Source organism: Loxodonta africana, chromosome 12, assembly GCF_030014295.1.
Source record: "Loxodonta africana isolate mLoxAfr1 chromosome 12, mLoxAfr1.hap2, whole genome shotgun sequence".
NCBI classification, from domain to species: domain Eukaryota; kingdom Metazoa; phylum Chordata; class Mammalia; order Proboscidea; family Elephantidae; genus Loxodonta; species Loxodonta africana.
In genome coordinates, this window is record NC_087353.1 from 79468557 (window position 1) to 79483641 (window position 15085).

At 39.3% G+C, this 15085-nt stretch overlaps 1 protein-coding gene across 3 annotated transcripts in view; it reads right to left on the reverse strand.

Annotated features, from left to right (window-relative positions):
- Nucleotides 1-15085, reverse strand: part of USP31 (ubiquitin specific peptidase 31) — a 104989-nt gene that overhangs the window by 74619 nt on the left and 15285 nt on the right. The window lies entirely within an intron of this gene.

Here is a 15085-nt window from a genome sequence, read left to right on the forward strand (position 1 = left end):
GGTTAGCAGCTGTAGCACTTGACTACTATGCCACCAGGGTTTCCCAGGAATGTCTTATTTAATATTATTTCCCCAGTACCTAGCAAATATAATATCTGGTACAAAAAATAATAACAACAGTTCGTATTTTTTGTGTTTATAATGTACTAGGCATTGTATTAATTGTTTATAGGTATTATTTCCAATAAAGTTAACCCTTACAAAATCCCTTATGCTGTAATCCACTACCATCAAGTTGACTTTGACTCTCAGTGACCCTATAGGACAGAGCAGAACTGCCCCATAGGGTTTCCAAGACTGTAAATCTTTATGGAAGCAGACTGCCATATCTTTCTCCCTCGGAGTTGCTGGTGGGTTCAAATTACCAACCTTGCCATCAGCGGCTGAACGCTTAGCCACTGCATCACCAGGGCTCCTTCCCTGTGCTGTATTATTATTATTTACAGATGAAAAACGGGGGCTCAGAGAAATGAAACAATGTATTCTAGGTCACCACTATTCTTCAATGTCATTTAATTCAAATAGCCTTAAAACATTTTTGTCCATAAATCTTCTTCAATAAAGAAAGAACCATAAAAGTTTTTTTTCTTTTTTTCCCTTATACTCACGATCACACAGGGCTTGAGGTCCTTAATTCTGAACAGCAACACTCAATCAAGACATAAAACATGTGCTGGAGACTTGAACTATAGCTACACCAACCCTGAGGCTTCTAGGAGTTGATTTGCTTTTAAATAAATTCTTGTTAATCAGCTTTTGCTTTGTTGTAATTTGCATTTTTTTCTTGTGACAAAAACGTGGCTCAGAAACAAAAATGCAGTTTATCTAATTGAAATGTTATTACTTGAGGAGTAAGGAGGAATTTGGACTATGTTGGAAGATCAAGTTGCAGCATGTGAAGAACTATGTCCTGCCTGAGTGTCCCAGGATGCTAGAGAAAGCAAACAAAAGAGAGACAAAGATCTGGCTTTGGAGCACTACATCTGTCTCTGATCAGCTCATAATGTAAAGCACAGTGTCCTTCGCCTCATGATGCCCAAGTCACTCTGCTGGTGGAAATTAATTGTGACCCTGGTCCATCCTTCCAGCACACTGCAAGTTGCAAGCCCTGTGAACCCTAAGTCTAAAGTCAGTTCAGGTCACCAAACTCCAATTAAGTAACTCAGGAGTGTCTTTTTTTTTTTTTTTGGTCTTCTTGACATTTTCCAACACAATTTAAGATTCTCCCAACTAAACTTAATAAAAGCAAAGCTTTTTAAAAGGTGTTCAGGGGAAGGTTTACAATCAACACAATCAAAAAAACAAATGCCTAGTCCTGGTGCAACTAGAAGATCATCAAACAGCTTGGATCAGGTGGACCCTTGAGACTATGTTGGCATCTCCTGCCTGGAGGGGAGATGAGAAGGTGGAGGGGGTTAGAAGCCGGCGAAAGGGACACAAAAAGAGAGAGTGGATGGAGAGAGTGGGCTGTCTCATTTTTTTTTTTTTTTTTAGGGGGAGAGTAATTGGGAGTATGTAGCAAGGTGTATATGGGTTTTTGTGTGAGAGACTGACTTGATTTGTAAACTTTCACTTAAAGCACAGTAAAAATTATATAAAAAAAAAAAAGATCATCATACAGGAAGTACAATGATTTCCAATAAGATAGTTAAATGTCAAAACAGAAAAACTGGAAAGGCCATTTCAATCCTAAGAAATTATTATGTATTCCTACCATGGAACAATATGCAGCCATTCAAATGCTGTCTGAATGTTTTAAAAAATGTGAAGAATTAAATGCATAATAAAATTAAGTGGAATTAAATGCATAATTAAAATTAAGATACAAAACTATACATGAATATGACTTCAAACTTTTTAAATGTATTTTTAAGGACCTTTTTTGTCTTTTATCCTTCTAAACATATACCAAATCTTTAACACTGGTTATCTTTGAGTGACAGGTTATAGGTGATTTGGGGTTTTTTGTCTTTATACTAGAAAGGTATTTTCCAAGTTTTCTAAAATGAATTTGTTACTAAAGGATAACAAGCTGGTATTTAAAAGTGATGTTATAAGAGTACATAGTGGCACTGTGATGAGGGAATCCAAATCTTATACACAGAAGACAGGGCTGGCAAAATAAAGAAATCTACCTTATTGCTAGTTGAGGCTTTGGCCCCAATGAGTCAGGTTATACCACACTGAGAATTTCTTTTTTCTCTGGTAGACAGATATACGCAGCCTTGAACCAAAGTTTTCTGCCTGTTGTAATCCAAAACCCAAAGCCCAAACCAACCTTTGGATCTTACCACCAGGGCGAAAAAGTGACAGCAGCCAGCATCAGAGGAAAACAAGGGCTGGAAAGAGAGAAAAGGAGTTTATGCCTAGAGCCACCTACCAGGGGCCTTTTTAGAATACCCTGGCTTGTCATGTGCTAGGTGAGAACTTAACCAAAGGAAGAGAGAAGGAGATGTCTCAGCTTCCTGGTCAAGTAAAGGGAAGAAGAGGAGCATGGGCTTGACTTAGGAACTCAGCATAATGGCCCTGCCCACCAGCACAAGGGCCAATAAATGTTCTTGGCTGTGTGGAACTCCCTTGGGGTAGAACTGAAGTGACCTATCCAACCTCAGGGACGGAACAGGGTGGGAAGGTAGGGGGAAAGGTAAAGCATGAGCTAAGGCCTTGAACTACCCCGAACTACCCCTAAGGCCAACCATGCATATATTCCTATGATCAGTGTGCAAACAGACATGTATGTAGATATACACACATCAAGAGGCAACGTGTAGATCCTCTTGATTTTGAAACTACTGATATTTGTTGATTAATAGATCTAAAATGTCACGGGCCAAAGAGCCAATTTTAAAAAGGGATCCCAAATATTCTGGAAATAACCTTGCTTCGAAATTCTTATTCAGTTATGACATTTTTGTAACGGAAACATCAATTACTAGTAACCAAGAGATGTTATTCATAGACAGACATCCAGCATGTTTCACTATAAATTATGCATTCATACTGCCATAAACCCAGATTGCTCCCAATGAATTTTAACTGCCTGAAGATGCTTTCACTTTATGGACCCACCATACCACTCTTCTCCACAGCCAGCACTGTACATGCTTGGTGGTCAAGCCAGGCTGACTCCTAAACTACATACAGGTGTGGACTCTGAATCAATCTAAGCCTAGACCCATTCTTTCAACCCTCACCACAAGAATTAGATCTCATAAAAACCAGCGCAGGCCCGGAGCCTCCAGCTCAACCCAGTGCCAGTCTTTTCCTAGCAAGTTACAATTTAGAACCTTCTCAGCCCAAGCGAGGATGTGGAGAAACTGGAACCCTCACACACTGCTGGAGGGAAGGTACAACAGTGCAGCCACTTTCGAAGTCTGGCAGTTCCTCAAAAGGTAAAACATATGACCCAGCAATCCTACTCCTTAGCTATCTACCCAAGAGAAAAGAAAACGCTGGTCCAACAAAAACCTGTATGTGAATATTCATAGCGGCATTATTCAGGAAAGTGAAAAAGTAGAAACAACCCAAACACCCATCAAGTGATGAATGGATAAAGAAAACGTGCATTTCCATACAATGGATTCCACTGGTCTGTCAGTTGGTTGTACTATGGTGGCTTGCTGTTGCTATGATGCTAGAAGCTCCGTCACTGGTATTTCAAATACCAGCAGGATCAAACATGAGGGACAGGTTTCAGCAAAACTTGTGGACTAAGACAGACTAGGAAGAAGGACCTGATGATATACTTCCGAAAAAACTGGCCAGTGAAAACCTTATGAATAGCAGCAGAAATCTGTCTGCTAGTGTGCCGGAAGATGAGCCCCTTAGGTGGGAAAAAAAAAAGGAAGGCACTCAAAATACAACTGGGGAAGAGCTGCCTCCCCAATATAGAGTCAACCTTAATAAGGGGATGGAAGTAAGCCTTCTGAGACCTTCTTTGCTGATTTGGCATGACTCTTATGAGAAGAAACAGCTGCAAACATCTATTAATAATCAGGATGTGGAAAGTATGAAGTATGAACCTAGGAAAACTGGAAGTTGTCAAAAATGAAATGGGGTGCATAAACATCAATATCCTAGGCATCAGTGAGCTGAAATGGACTGGTATTGGCCATTCCAAATCAGACAATCATATGGTCTACTACGCCGGGAATGACAAATTGAAGAGGAATGGTGTCACCATTCTCATCGAAAAGAATATTTCAAGATCTATCCTGAAGTACAACACTGTCAGCAATAGGATTAATACTCATATGCCTACAAGGAAGACCACTTAACATGGCTATTATTCGAATTTAAACACTAACCACTAATGTCAAAGATAAGGAAATTGAAGATTTTACCAACTTCTGCAGCCTGAAATAGATCAAACATGCAATCAAGATGCATTGATAATTACTGGTTGGAAACAAAGAAGAAGAATCAGTAGTTGGAAAATATGGCTTTGGTGACAGAAATGATGCCAGAGACCACATGATAGAATTTTGCAAGACCAACAACTTCTTCATTACAAATACCTTTTTTCAACAACATAAATGGTGACTATACACACGGACTTTGCCGACGGAATACACAGGAATCAAACTGACTACATGTGTGAAAAGATGATGGGGAAGCTCAACATCACCAGTCAGAACAAAGCCAGGGGCTGGCTGTGGAACAGACTGTCAACTGTTTCATCTGCAAGGTCAAGTTGAAGTTTATTAAAAAGACAGAAAAGGAAGAAAAGACCAAAATGGATGTCAGGAGAGACTCTGAAACTTGCTCTTTAACATAGAATAGCTAAAGCAAGCAGAAGAAATAATGAAGTAAAAGAGGTGAACAGAATATTTCAAAGGGTGGCTCAAGAAGACAAAGTAAAGTATTATAATGAAATGCGCAAAGACCTGGAGTTAGAAAACCAACAGGGTAGAACACACTTGGCATTTCTCAAGCTGACAGAACTGAAGAAAAATTTCAAGCCTCAAGTTGCAATAGCAAAGGATTCTATGGGGAAAATACTGACCGATGCAGGAAACACCAAAAGAAAATGGAAGTAATACACAGAGTCACTGCACAAAAAAGAACTGGTTGGTGTTCAACCATTTAAGGAGGAACCATGTGATCAAGAATTGATGGTACTGAAGGAAGAAGTCCAAGCTGCACTGAAGGGAATGGGGAAAAATAAAGCTCCAGGAACTGACGGAATACCAATTGAGATCTTTCAACAAATGGATACAGCAGTAGAGGTGCTCACTCATCTATGTCAAGAAATTTGGAAGACAGCTTCCTGGGCAACTAACTGAAAGAGATGCATATTTGTGCCCATTCCAAAGAAAGGTGATCCAACAGAATACAGAAATTACCAAACAATATCACTAATATCACATACAAGTAAAATTTTGCCGAAGATCATTCAAAAGCAGTCGTAGCAGTACATTGACAAGGAACTACCAGAACTTCAAACCAGATTCAGGAGGTGTGGAACGAATAATATCACTGCTGATGTCAGATGAATCTTGGCTGAAAGCAAAGAATACTAGAAAGATGTTGACCTGTGTTTTATTGACCACGTGAAGGCATTCGACTGTGTGGATTATAACAAATTATGGATAACACTGCAAAGAATGGTAATTCCAGAAGACTTAATTGACCTCTCGAAGAACCTGTACATGGACCAAGAGGTGGCTGTTCAAACAGAACAAGAGAACACTGTGTGGTTTAAAGTAAAGAAACGTGTGCAACAGGGCTGTATCCTTTCACCATACTTATTCAACCTGTATGCTAAGCAAATAATTCGAGAAGCAGGACTATATGAAAAAGAACATGGCATGAAGATTGGTTGAAGATTCATTTACAGCCTGCAATATGCAGATGACATAACCTCACCTGCTGAAAGTGAAGAGGACTTGAAGCACTTACTGATGAAGATCAAAGACTACAGCCTTGAGTACAGATTACGCCTCAACATAAAGAAAACAAAAATCCTAACAACTGGACCAATAAGCGACATAGTGATAAACGGAGAAAAGATTGAAGTTGTCCAAGGATTCGTTTTACTTGGATCTACAATCAACACCTATGGAAACAGCAGTCAAGAAATCGAATGACACACTGGATCGGACAAATCTGCTGCAAAAGACCTCTTTAAAATGTTGAAAAGCAAAGGTGTGCCTGACCATGATATCTTCAATCGGCTTATATGCATGCAAAAGCTGAGAAATGAATAAAGGAAGGCCAACAAAGAACTGATGCCTCTGAATTGTGGTTTTGGGGAAGAATACTGAACATACCATGCACTTCCAGAAAAACAAACAAATCTGCCTTGGAAGAAGTACAGCCAGAATGTTCCTTAGAAGCAAGGATGGCTAGATTTTGTCTCACATACTTTGGACATTTTATCAGGAAGGACCAGTCCCTGGAGAACGGTATCATGCTTGGTAAAGTAGACAGCGAAAAAGAGGAATATCCTCAATGAGATGGATTGACACAGCAGCTGTGACAATGGGCTCAAGCATAGGAACAATCGTAAGGATGGCACAGGACTGCAAAGTGTTTCGTCCTGTTGTACATAGCGTCGCTATGAGTTGGAACCTATCCGACAGCACCTAACAGCCAGGAAAATAAACAAATCCGTCTTGGAAGAAGTACAAACGGGATGCTCCTTCGAAGTGAGGATGGCGAGACTTGGTCTTGCATACTTTGGACATGTTATCAGGAGGGACCAGTCCCTGGAGAAGGACATCATGCCTGGTAGGGGATCAGCCAAAAAGAGGAAGACCCTCACCAAGATGGACTGTGACAATGGGCTTAACCACAGCAAAAACTGTGAGGATGGGGCAGGACTAGACAGTGTGTCATTCGTTGTACACAGGGCTGCTATGAGTTGGAGCCAATGCCATGGCACCTAACAACAATACACACACACACACACACGCTCCCATGCACATAGTTGCTTACAATGAAACAACGGAAGAATAGACCATAAAATTTAAAAAGAAAGGCAAGAGAACAAAGGGGGTCAGAGACAGAAGCTAGACCTTGTTCTGTAGATCTGATTTCAGGCCACACTTTTTATTATAATTATGCAATGAAACTAAATTTTAAAACCAATCTCTCAAAATCAAAAACAGAAAAAGACAAATGATTTTAGCTATAATATATATCCAGTTAGTGACAAAATCACACTGAGAGGAAATATTCCAGGGGACTTTAAAAAGCAGTACTTTAACCGTACAGTTTTTATACGAGATATCCTATGGACCAAAAACACCGCCATCTCCCCAAAAAAATCCAAACCATTTTCAATACTCACACTACTGTTAGTAGTGCTGAATTACTGTCTAAGGCTAATGGGTGCAGTGTGGGACAAAGTAAATAAAGATTTACACCGGTGTAAGAACAGGATTTTCAGCAAGGGAGAAAGGAGAAACAGATATAAGATCAATGAAGTTAAATAAAAACCCTGAAATCTGAATTAGAATTATCAATATGAATTCATGATTCATCTCATCTCCAAAAGAAATTACATACACATTTCTTAGCTCTGTCCACTTAAAGAAGCCCTGGTGGCACAGTGGTTAAGTGCTTGGCTGCTAACCAAAAGGTAAACAATTGAAATCCACCAGCCACTCCTGGGGAGAAAGATATGGCAGTCAGCTTCTGTAAACATTAGATAAAGGCCTTGGAAATCCTATGCAGCAGTTCTCCTTTGTCCTGTAGAGTTGCTATGAGTTGGAATAAACTTGATGGCAATGGGTTTGGTTTGATTTTGGTCCACTTAAAAGACACAGAAACAACAAGGAGCCCTAGTGCCCAGACTGTGGTCTCTCAATACCATTTTCCGCCAAAAGAACCAGGGCTCCTTGAAGAAATGACTGATTCCGGATCAGGGGCAGGAAATGGGTAAGATGAGCCCGAAACATCTTAGTTTCCCTGCATTCTGGTTTGACATCAAAAACTATCAGGATCACATCAAAAGGGCTCAAGAGCCAACTTGTCCCACTTGTCAAAAATGGGACAATTTGAGCATCAATAAGTTTAATAACTGTAAATGACTGAAACATAGCAAATATGCTCAAATCCATGAGTTCATAAGATTACCACAAAAAAAAAAAAGATAAAAAAAATCATTAGCCACATTTGGAAATCAAGTAATTATTTTGAAAAATGGAAAATAAAAGGGGAAAAATCAAGCATTTATCTCACCTTCTATAAACTTATTTGCTTATAATAAAACCATGAAACAAAAAAGTGTACGGCCTGAAGTCAAATCTACTAACTTTACCTCAAGGTAACCAAATAATTGCTGAGAACAAGAGTCTCTATAGAAGTATTCCAGCTATAAATGCAGAAGGAATGTTAGACTTCTAAGCCCATTTTGCACCCTTAATGAATTAACGGATCAGGGGACAAACATCAGTGGCTGCTAACAATACAAGAGAGACATGGCCAGGAAGTATTATTATAGGCCTCCTGATGGAAGTTTACAATACTACTCACAGGTAGTTTTACCAAAAAAAAAAAAAAGGCAGGAAAAAATCCTCAAACCTGAACTCTTTAAGCTTCTAGATCTAGGTAACCACCAATTTACAGAAATACAGGGGACAGAGGAACATTTTAAATGAAACCACAGGAATACAATGGGCAAAACTCAGACTGCAGGAGCTCCACAGCAGTGCTCTTCGAAGTATGATCCACAGACAGGTGCCCATCAGTGAGCATTTTGTTACCAGTCCATGATGACATAAATCCACAGAAATTAAGAGTAAGCATTTAGAAACATTTGCAGCAAATTAACAGAATAATTTTATGTCTATGGAATCTAATAAAAGTAAGGCTTGATTTCTGTATGGCTTTTTTATTTCATTTTTCTAGTAATTCATTTGTATTATATTTTACAAACTATTGGCCCATGACAAATTGGAAACTTTAAAAACTAGTCCTTCACCACAAATAATCCGAAAAGTACTACTCTACAGGACACCCAGTTCATTCAACAAATAAATCACAACAAAAACAAATTAATAAAGCAAACATGGACAGATTATAAGAGGTTTAAAAGATGCAATGACCAAATGTAATGTTGACTTTATTTGGATACTAACTTACTGCTAAGTGCCATCAAGTCAGTTCCAACTCATAGAGACCCTGTGTGCAACAGAATGAAACACTGCCCAGTCCTGCACCATCCTATGTTTGAGCCCACCGTTGGAGCCACTGTGTCAATCCATCTCGTCGAGGGTCTCCCTCTTTTTCGCTGACCCTCTACTTTTATCAAGCATGATGTCCTTCTCCAGGGACTGGTCCATCGTGAAAACATGTCCAAAGTACGTGAGATGAAGTCTCGCCATCCTTACTTCCAAGGAGCACTCTGGCTGTAAATGTTCCTAGACAGACCTGTTCATTCTTCTGGCAGTTCATGGTATATTCAATATTCTCTGCAGTGCCATAATTCAAAGGCACACTAACTTATACAAACTATTAAAAAACAACAAAAACACTCACACACATATGTCCACGTGTATGTATACATGTGTATATGTGTGTGTCTATATATGTGACAATCAGGGAAATTTAAGCACTGGTGGATATCTGATGATATTAAGGAATTATTATTAACTTTCCTTAGGTGGCAATATGGTTATCTTTTTTAAGTGTCCTTATCTTTTAGAGATATATACAGGAATATTTATGGATGAAATATGTCTGGGATTTGCCTCAAAATAACTTTGGGGGAATGAAAGCAATGGTTATAGAAATGAAATAAAATTGTGCACAAATTGATAATTGGTGAAGCTGATAAGGACATGGGGTTCATTACACTCTTCCCTCTCATTGGGTATATGTTTGAAATTTTCCACAATAAAGTTTTATTTAACACTTAGCTATCAGTGTTATTATCATTTAAATATAACTAAAAGCGATATACACAAGCACCACAAAACAGTTCCACATAAAATGCTAACTGATCCCAAATAAAGGAGCAATTACTTCCAACTACAGGGATCAGGGGAGCTATAAGAGTAGCTTTTAACGTAGGCCCTGAAGAATGGGTATGCTCTGGACCTAGGAAGGAGAAGAGAAAAAGGAAGACAGGCAGAAAAGTATGGGGCATGAATATGAAATAAGGAGGTCAGATGACTGTGGCATAAAACTAACAATGCTAACAGAGTCTTAAAAAGGGGCCCTGGCCACACAATGGTTAAGCGCTGGGCTGCTAACCAAAGGTCAGCAGCTGGAACCAACCAGCTCCTCAGTGGGAGAAAAGACCTGGCCATCTGTTACCATAAGATTACAGTCTAGGAAACCCTATAGGGGGCAGGTCTACTATGTCCCACAGGGTCACTCTGAGTTGGAATTGACTTGACAGTACATAACAACAACAGTCTTCTGTGCCAGACACTGTATTACATACTGTACATGTATTAAACTTATTTCTGATATCAATCCTATGAAGAAAGCATTACTACCCCAATATGATAAAAAAGGAAATGTGGCTAAGAGAAGGAATGTCACTTGCTTCAGATCTCAGGATCTGAACCGTAGTCTCTAACTTGAAGGCTCTTTCCTTGTGTCCACTGCCTCCCCAGAATAGAGTCAAACATGGAACCAACAGAAAAGCTTAAGCTAAGAAACTTATACCACATTTATACCATATTAAAAAAAAAAAACAGCAATGGCAATTTTCGAGAAGAGAAATAATTACAAGTGTACGTCAACAAAATTAATGCGGCAACAATAAAAACTATCAATTTGAAATGACAGAGTTTAGAAGTAGGAAGAGGGGCTAGAAGGCTACTGCAAATGTCTAGCTGAGACATAATGAGGACTGGAAACTACAGGAGTTGGAATTACGTCCAAAGAAGCTATCAAATGCTTTTTTAAAGTAACCCCTTCACCCCTACTGAAAGACTCCCCTAGGGGACGTGTCCTCTCTCCTCCCCCAACACTACTCCCACAACCAACTCCAGACACATTTCAATCTGTCATTGTCCTAGAAATTACACAATACCCTAGGTTCCCAGAATGAAATATAAAATCCTAAGTATGGCCTCACTGGGAACAATGCTATCACCTCCCTGGATCATGACACTTCTTTTAAGGTAGCATTTTCAGCAACCAGTAATGCATTCAGAAGCTTTCACATATGTGCTACTGGGAGTAGCTCATTTTCAGGACCCACATGCAAGATGTGGGTTTCTATTAAATTTCAGCTATTTAACTTTAATGATCTTCATGGATCCGAATTCTGCAACTCAATATGTTATATGCTTCAAGACATTCACAGGTTTAATATGAATGTAACTGGGTTCTCATCCAAGTCACTGGCAAAAGTGTTACTGAGGACAGGGCCAAACACGGAAACCTATAGTGTCACTAAAGAACTATGGGACTAAAACGTGTCTCAATGACCAGCAGGGCATTTGATGAGGAAGAACTCAGTGGAGCCATGTCATTCACAAGAAATGAGCTTTGTTATTCTAGAGTGAGGGGAAGGGTACTTGATCAGGCATAGGTTTACAAAGAGCACCTTCATTAGCACATCTACCATTTCTTGACTACTTGCTAAGTACTAGTTACTATGCTAAACCCTTACTTCTATTTTCCCATTTAATTCTCCCCAAAACCACATATGGTTAGAGCCCAGGCTCTGCTACTCACCACCACTAAAATCTCAATATCCTAACTGTAGAAATAATGCCTCTTTCACATGGGTGTCATGAAAATTAAATGAAAAAATTGCACATGAATCTGTAAATGGTCTGGCTCCACACAAATAAATGGTACTTTATTATTATGAGGAGCCCTGGTGGCACAGTGGTTAAAGGGTTTGGCTGCTATCCGAAAGATCGGCGGTTCGGACCCACCAGCCACTCTGTGGGAGAAAGTTGTGGCAGTCTGCTCCCATAAAGATTACAGCCTTGGAAACCAGTTCTACTCTCTCCTACAGAGTCGCTGAGCTGGAATCAACTCGACAGCAGTGGGTTTGGTGGGCTTGGTTTTGTTTTGTTTGGGGGGTTCATTATTATGAATATTGTTTATTAATCTCCTCAGAATCAGATGGCTCTGCCTTGCTTTTAAAGATTAGAAGACTACCAAGAGTTAAAGTCAAACAAATTTACTGAGCTGATGATGATGTTACAAAGGTTCCTTACAGGAGAATCAGATACCAACAAAGGCATTTCCTGACCAGTCATATGAAATCTTCCACAGCAAGAAATGTTTGTTTGTGGACACACTGTTTGCTACCATCCGAGCCCAGCCAACAATCGCTGGGAAGGAGCAACAGATGTTCGGTGACTGGCCAATTCCTGTAGGAACTGCCATAGGCCATGGCATAAAACAATGCTTCTAAATAGAAAAAGGATCACAATCAAATGGAAGACAAGATATCTCTATGTGCTCCACTGAAAAAATGTTGTTTGTTAAACATAAAAGGTCATTTGAGGAACAGCCAGTGGATAATTAATTAGTAGAGCAAACAAGAGTATTTTTGAAGGAAGAAGCAACAGAGAACAGAACTTTAAATTACTCAGTTTTGAATGATTTCTTTTCCACTACTATACATAAAAGGTTTTTTTGTGGAAATTATGAGGTCATTGTTTTCCAGGGCCTTTACTATAGGAAACAGCTGTGGGGAACTACACAAACGGAGAACACTGACCTATTTAGCAGCCCCTCATCGTGACAAGTGTATAAATACAGACAGGAAAAATCCACCACACCACACACTAATAACAAAAGAGGCAGATATCAAACCAAAAACTTTAAGCCACACGAAGGAAGATGTAAAGCAAGTACTGAGGAAAGGCATCTGTACTATTACATCTCCATATCGGCTTAGGAGTTCTGGTGGCGCAGTGGTTAAGAGCTCAGCTGCTAATAAAAAGTCAGCAGATCGAATCCACCAGCAGCTCCTTGGAAACTCTATGGGGCAGTTCTATTCTGTCCTTTAGGGTCGCTGTGAGTCAGAATCGACTCGATGGCAACGAGTTTGGTTTTGGCTTATCTCAGCTTAAGAGATATTTCCATGTTCAGACCAGATCAGCTCTTTTCTACGTCAGTCACCAAAACCTTAAAGGATTCATTTTGCACACACAGTACCTGATATGTGGTAGATATCAACAAATACAACTTCTAAAAATAAGTTTTCCAAGAAATCTTATGTTCAAATAGTATGTGATCAGTTTAAAACGGACCTTATGTGCCCAGCTTCTGAGCTGTTTACCATGCTGTGCTTCCAATCTTAAACAGTGCCATCCCAAAACATCCTGCTATACAATCTCAAAGTTACTGCCTTCTTCACCCTTCACACATGCAGAAAACTGCCAAGTACTGTCAATTCTGCTTGTGTATGTCCAAAAGTGAGAGGAAAAGTCCAAGAGACAAAGAAAAGAATAAACTGAATCCAGCCCAATCCAATATGGGGTATGTGACGCCCCCATACAGTATCACCCAAGACTTTGCTTAAACTTGTCCAGTGACTACTGGGCAGCTCATTCCATTTTCAGACAACAGACTCATAAAATTCTTCTGTATACTGAAGCCCACCACTTCCTTCTCCAATTTCTGCCCTCCTCTCCAAAGCCAAAGGCCCAAGAGTAATCGCAATCCTCAGGTGAGGTCTGACCCAAGACACCACAGAACTGGCCCATCACCACCACATTTATGTTTATAACTCAGAACGGTCTGCGAACTGCACATTCAGTTTAACCAATATGTTACACACATCCTACAAGCCAGGCAGTGATTCAGTGCTGAATAAAACATAATCCCTGCCCTCAAGGGACACACAGTGGAGTGGAAGAGACAGACCAGAACAGGTTTAGGAAACAATCCTATTGCCTCTAAGAGCAAATTCTTTCATGCTTTTAAACACTTCATAGGACATGGGGGTTATGTGATCCTTAGAAGAGGAGCTCTGTTATCCTTTGGGGGCACACAGGCAGTTGTTTGGTAACTCTTCCATTCCTTCTTCAGTTATAAAGTCGATTCAGACTTTCTTACCATAACATTATTGTTTTGTTGCAAGTTATTGATTTTACCAGTGACTGGCAGACGTTCGGCAAAGATGGCTATTTGTCCTAAATTACATATTTAACATTAAAAATCAAACAGGATTACTTCATTTTTTGAAGCTTGACAAAATGTTTCTAAAATTTGTTTGGAGAACTTTTAAAGAACAGCACGAGAAAGAAGAATAAGCAACAACAATGCTAAGTAGTACTGACAAAAGTACTGATAGAAGAACATTGAGTTCAAAATCAGAGGCCATTAAGCTCTAAATATAGAGAAACGTTTTGTAAACAGGCAGGGTGGTTACAGAGTTGGGATAACAATCGTAACAACATCAGTTAACAGGGGCATTGGTGGTGTGCCAGGCCCTTTGACAAGTTTTTTCTCCCTTTGTTTCCAAAACAACGAAATGGGTTTTACATTTTTATCCCTATTTTACTGATAAGGAAACTAAGCCCACAGAGTTAAGTGCCCAATAAGTGGTGCAGCCAGGATTTGAACTCAGGCAGTCTGGCTCACAGCCCCAACTCTTAACCACAATACTATACAAGACAGAAAATCACAAACCTTAAAATAAATTTCCACTTCACACATGTACCAATATGAACTCCAAATCTACCAAAGAAATAAATATTTTATAACATAATCAAAAAATCTAACAAAAAGTAAAACTGAAAAACTAACATATATGTAGGGTAACTTTCTCAGCTATAGCTAAGTATTAAAAGTAACACAGGAAAAGTGACATGCTCAAAACTATAAATTAAAACCTTCTATAATAAACAAAAGCAACAAAACTAAAACAGCAAGAAATGGGAAACTATATTGAAAGTATCAAAGCACTACTACAAAGTTATTTAAAAGGAAAAAAGCTTCAAGGTCCTAATAGATAAATGAGCAAAGAATGAATACAAACAGACAATAAATTTAAATGATAAAACCTAACTCATTCTACAAATGGTTTTTGAGCACTCAATGTGTGCCATCCACTGGGCTGGGGGAAGTTCATGACTAGACAAACAGCACTGTAATTTCTTGTTTTTGGAAAGTAATATGACAACACATATAAGAAGCCATAAAGCCCTGA